General features: G+C 39.9%; 1 protein-coding gene across 2 annotated transcripts in view; it reads right to left on the bottom strand.

Annotated features, from left to right (window-relative positions):
• The window catches only part of LOC117510467 (double-stranded RNA-binding protein Staufen homolog), a 36,412-nt gene extending 32,026 nt beyond the window's left edge, over positions 1–4,386 (bottom strand). For both annotated transcript variants that reach the window (XR_004560732.1, XM_034170192.1), the window contains exon 1: positions 4,324–4,386. The gene's annotated coding sequence lies outside the window, so the exon portion shown is untranslated. The remainder of the gene's footprint in view (positions 1–4,323) is intronic.
• Positions 4,387–6,000: the final 1,614 nt, after the last annotated feature.

Genomic DNA, 6,000 nt, shown 5'->3' on the forward strand with positions numbered 1-6,000 from the left:
GTGCATTATTTTAAAATTAAAATATACAACCCTGGCAAAAATTATGGAATCACCGGCCTCGGAGGATGTTCATTCAGTTGTTTAATTTTGTAGAAAAAAAGCAGATCACAGACATGACACAAAACTAAAGTCATTTCAAATGGCAACTTTCTGGCTTTAAGAAACACTATAAGAAATCAGGAAAAAAAAATTGTGGCAGTCAGTAACGGTTACTTTTTTAGACCAAGCAGAGGGAAAAAATATGGAATCACTCAATTCTGAGGAAAAAATTATGGAATCATGAAAAACAAAAGAACGCTCCAACACATCACTAGTATTTTGTTGCACCACCTCTGGCATTTATAACAGCATGCAGTCTCTGAGCCATGGACTTAATGAGTGACAAACAGTACTCTTCATCAATCTGGCTCCAACTTTCTCTGATTGCTGTTGCCAGATCAGCTTTGCAGGTTGGAGCCTTGTCATGGACCATTTTCTTCAACTTCCACCAAAGATTTTCAATTGTATTAAGATCCAGACTATTTGCAGGCCATGACATTGACCCTATGTGTCTTTTTGCAAGGAATGTTTTCACAGTTTTTGCTCTATGGCAAGATGCATTATCATCTTGAAAAATGATTTCATCATCCCCAAACATCCTTTCAATTGATGGGATAAGAAAAGTGTCCAAAATATCAACGTAAACTTGTGCATTTATTGATGATGTAATGACAGCCATCTCCCCAGTGCCTTTACCTGACATGCAGCCCCATATCCAATGACTGTGGAAATTTACATGTTCTCTTCAGGCAGTCATCTTTATAAATCTCATTGGAACTGCACCAAACAAAAGTTCCAGCATCATCACCTTGCCCAATGCAGATTCGAGATTCATCACTGAATATGACTTTCATCCAGTCATCCACAGTCCACGATTGCTTTTCCTTAGCCCATTGTAACCTTGTTTTTTTCTGTTTAGGTGTTAATGATGGCTTTCGTTTAGCTTTTCTGTATGTAAATCCCATTTCCTTTAGGCGGTTTCTTACAGTTCGGTCACAGACGTTGACTCCAGTTTCCTCCCATTCGTTCCTCATTTGTTTTGTTGTGCATTTTCGATTTTTGAGACATACTGCTTTAAGTTTTCTGTCTTGATGCTTTGATGTCTTCCTTGGTCTACCAGTATGTTTGCCTTTAACAACCTTCCCATGTTGTTTGTATTTGGTCCAGAGTTTAGACACAGCTGACTGTGAACAACCAACATCTTTTGCAACATTGCGTGATGATTTACCCTCTTTTAAGAGTTTGATAATCCTCTCCTTTGTTTCAATTGACATCTCTCGTGTTGGAGCCATGATTCATGTCAGTCCACTTGGTGCAACAGCTCTCCAAGGTGTGATTACTCCTTTTTAGATGTAGACTAACGAGCAGATCTGATTTGATGCAGGTGTTAGTTTTGGGGATGAAAATTTACAGGGTGATTCCATAATTTATTCCTCAGAATTGAGTGAGTCCATATTTTTTTCCCTCTGCTTGGTCTAAAAAAGTAACCGTTACTGACTGCCACAATTATTTTTCCTGATTTGTTATAGTGTTTCTTAAAGCCAGAAAGTTGCCATTTGAAATGACTTTAGTTTTGTGTCATGTCTGTGATCTGCTTTTTTTCTACAAAATTAAACAACTGAATGAACATCCTCCGAGGCCGGTGATTCCATAATTATTGCCAGGGGTTGTATGTGTTATATTTTCACTTTGTAATAATGACAGAGTTGAAATTTATCCAGATAGACAATCTGGATAAATTTGTTTTATAAATCAAAACCAAAAGTCAAACTTGCTTTGCTTCTCATGACTTCTGCCTCACATCTGGACCATTGTATGTTGAATGTAAATGACTCTTCCTTACAGCAGTGGGCAGGGCGCAAAAAACAGAAGCGCTGACTCGTTGGTTGTGTTGGGTTTGTGATCATCTTTGATTTTAATCAGAAGCTATGGCGGTGCTTAAACTCAAAATCGGCTTGTCAGTAGCTGGGAGTGTACTGGAGACAATGCTGAAAGGTAGCGGTTAGCTGTACCTTCCGCTAAATTTAGTGGTTTATCGGTTTAGCGTTATAAAAGTTAACTTTTCAGTTAGCGGATTCGTGGTTATCAAAGCTAACTTTTTGGTTAGCTGTGCCCACCACTGTTCATAATGGAGTTGTGCTCAACTAATGCGCACTCAAACATTTGCCAGTGTCACATACTTTTCTTTCCACTGTATTTTTCTTTCCCTGACACACATTTTGCGCATGTGTTTCTTTTTAAATTTATTTTAGTATTTCTAACCCTACCCATAACCTAACCCTCCCCCTTCCCCTACACCCACCCCCCACGTTACCCCAATTTTTGTGCTCCCATTGTCATTTGCACATGTGCAATTAGAATCAACCTGAGTGGTAGGAAAAGAAAATACGGGGAAAGAATTATACGCCACACCGGGCTGCAACCACGTTTCTGCTGCAGTGAGCACTGTGTGGAGAAAAATGTTGAGTCCTGCTTGCATTTTCAAACAATCGAAATACAGCTAAACCTGGTCCCACTGAATAATAAAACCAACTGTTTGACCAAGCCATTACAATATGAACATTACCAATAATTACCTTTTAGGCTGTTCTAAATACGTTCTCCACCTCATGAAGAGCAGGAAAGAGAAAAAAAAAGCTCCAGCTGAAACAGTTCTCTGTGATTCCAGAAGCAATTAAGATATTTTCAACAGGTGTTTACTGAGAGAAAACGATTACTCTGCTACGAAATCATTATTTTATATATGCAGCGTCCAGAGAACAAAGCGTGTGGGATTGTCACAACAAAGTGCGCGCGAGTGCAGAGCCAAAATAGCCTGTCCTGTCCTCATATCCACCAGGTACTCCAGTAACAAGGCTTCTAACATCCTCGTAGTACCCCGTACACAAACTGCCCCATGCTGTTTTTGCTCAATTTTGAACTTCTCAAAATTAGCACCACGCTGAGATAAGCCTCGTTAGCTGATTATTCCGCCCCTAAGAGCCACTATTCTCCGTTCGTTGAGTAACTCGACTCGTATCCAAAAAACATGCTATGTGGCTCATTATTAATCGTTCATTATTCGGTGGGACCAGGGCTTAAGACATGCTAGCATAAAACAATGGCACAGACTGTTTAAGACACAAGGGACAAAAAATAAGGACACTGTGAACAGAAACGATATGTGTTTATATATTTCATGAGACAGACTTTGGCGGAAAGTAATCATAATTTGACAGAAACCAGTGTGTAAACGGAAGTCTTGTATGCATGAATACAGATTTACAAAAGGAACATGAACAGCGCTTGTTAAAAGTGGCAAGCACATGCGTTCCTCTACCCACTCCTGTGATTACCCTCTATAAAATCCATTTCTGACACTTGCAAATAGCTTCAGAATCATCCACATCCGAATCGCTATGCATCTAAAAATGTACCCCCTCAACATAACTCCTTCAGAGCTGTCATGGGTGTCTTGGTGGCTCTCCTCATGACCCTCCTTTTGCACAGTCAATCACGTTTTTGAGAACTACCTAAAATTACAACAAAAATACAAAGATAGTGCCACTGTCCAACTACTTATGGACCAAACTGTTGATTGATGGGTCTTTCTGAGACCATTTGTGGTAACAACAAACCTTTTTCTGCTGTCGACATCTATCAGGTTGTGAAAACCAGTTATGGTCAAAACAGTATGTGCTGTGTTTAGTACAGAACGACACTGAATGGGAATGCCAAAATGAGCAGTCACATTCTGTGCTTGATCTGTCATGTCTGTGATACACAACCTGCAACCCTCTTGGCTTGAGAACGCCAGGAGTCACATTTTTGTTTTCTTTTACAATCAATAACAGTAGTGGCTGCGTTACTAAACTAAAATGCGTGGCTGTCTCGATGAGTAACTTGTATTATGGACCATTTTACGTTTGAGCTACATTGCATCTCGGCTAACGGGCAGCACCACCAGCTACCAGTGTTCCCTGCAATTGTCATCTACCAAAAACACCCCGACGGAACGAGCCGGCATGCACACGATCACGATTATGTCACAGCGATTTATTCTACTGAATTTTACACCATATAGTACGTGTAGCCACATTCAGTTATGCTAGTTTAGCCGGTTACAGCTCATCATGGCTGATCGGCCGAGCAGACCCTCTCTCGTTAGCATCACCGCCTCATGTTCCACTAAAGTCTGGGGAATTTCACTCCACAGTTGTAACCTACACGGAGTGACCACAGCGTGACGAATATTCCAGAGACTACCCGATAACAGAAGGACAAATATATCAGGGAAAGTTTTACCTTTTTCCAGGGCCAGACCCCAGTTACACCTCCAACATTGGCAAACACTAAAGAGAACTGGATGGCAGGGGGAACAAACCATTCCATAGAGAAGCGTAAAATATTGGAATTAACCCACTGGATATAAAAGAGGGTTCCTTTTTGTACTCCTCGTCCCTGCTCGTGTTATATTTTCTGTCTAATGTAACATATCACTAATTTACCACCAATAAGCGTTTCAGATGACTCTTTGAATGAATCATCCACCCCAGCGTTGATACAAATGGTTCGGTCCTGCTTTGCTTCTTCCTGAGAGGCTCCAGCACAACTTCAGAAGTGAACCAGACCAGAGGAAAAACATATTTTGGTTGTACGATCAACTTGTCTGTGTGGAACGTGTATTAAAGCAAGTATTCGACACTTAATGTGATACCTTTTAATGACTTGATAAAGATAGCGTAACTTGGCCATTTATCCCCTCCCAAAAGCTTCAGGTAGCAGTAAAACTTGGAAAAACAGTTGAGTTGCACATTATCAACTGGAGCTTTTAGTACTTCATGCTTTTGACTGAGGGTACTTCATTCATGCAGGTGTAGATTTCAAATCACTTTCACCCAATATCAAACAGTTCTCAAACTGGTGGTTTAAGGGCTGAAAACAGCCCCAGTGCATGACGATTACTGTCCATCAACCCTTCTCAGGTTTCAAATCCCGCAAAACCTCGGAGAGGTCGCAGCGCTGCGAGATCTCAGTAACAATGAGAACTGCATTGAGACGCTCTGATCGGGATGCACTTTAACCGCTGCAAACGGACAACAGCATTAACATCGCAACATAAAACTGTTTTTATATTGTGCCTAAAACTCTCATGAATATATTCTCAGGGTTTATAGATGCTGCCATTGTGTTTGTTTTATGTAAACGTGAGAATCACAGGCTGTCTCTCCATTATTTTCAGTGGGAGCTGCTATGAGCTACGCTCGCTTCCTGATCATGTCGTTCTGGAGGAAAGTGAAGTTTGCTCTTTAACATCTTGATTATTGTTCTTTACAACACTGTTTGTCCTCTTTGTTCCAGACTAATATATATAATATGTCTGAAATTCGGTTTGTGTTTATTAAATTCCACGCCGATTAAACATAGCAGACACGGATAATTTGTTATAATTGTTTTAGCAAGTTTTCAGGGTGTCATGCAATGCAGTCTCTTATTAACGTGATGAAAAGCATAAAAAATACATTTTTGTAGTATAATATTCATTTACAATTGTCATCATGTGGATTCTCTATGTTGTTTTGACTGCAGCGACTCTCTGGTGCGCAAGGGATTATGGGATACATGAAAACCCTGGATGGCATGTCCATTTAATACTTGTTGTTCCCCCTTTTTAAAATATTAAATAGTTTCTAAGCTCATATTTTGTGTCTAATAAATGTAATGAACAAATTAGAACATGCAGCAAACAACTCAGTCCACTGTTTGTCTGTTTTAATCTCATTTTCTTTAATATTCTTTCTCTACATGGCTTCAGTTGTTATATCTGGGAATGGCAACTGTTAGATCATATCTGTGCTAATACCTTATTCTATGTTAGTTATCGAGTGTTTGTGTTATTTGTTTGGAAGTTTCTTGGAATTAAGTTTCACTTCCATCATATGTGCAAGTTTCAGAAACAGGGAGAGCTCCCCCCTGTTGGTG

The sequence above is a fragment of the Thalassophryne amazonica genome, chromosome 1 (genome assembly GCF_902500255.1).
Source record: "Thalassophryne amazonica chromosome 1, fThaAma1.1, whole genome shotgun sequence".
Classification (NCBI taxonomy): Eukaryota; Metazoa; Chordata; class Actinopteri; order Batrachoidiformes; family Batrachoididae; genus Thalassophryne; species Thalassophryne amazonica.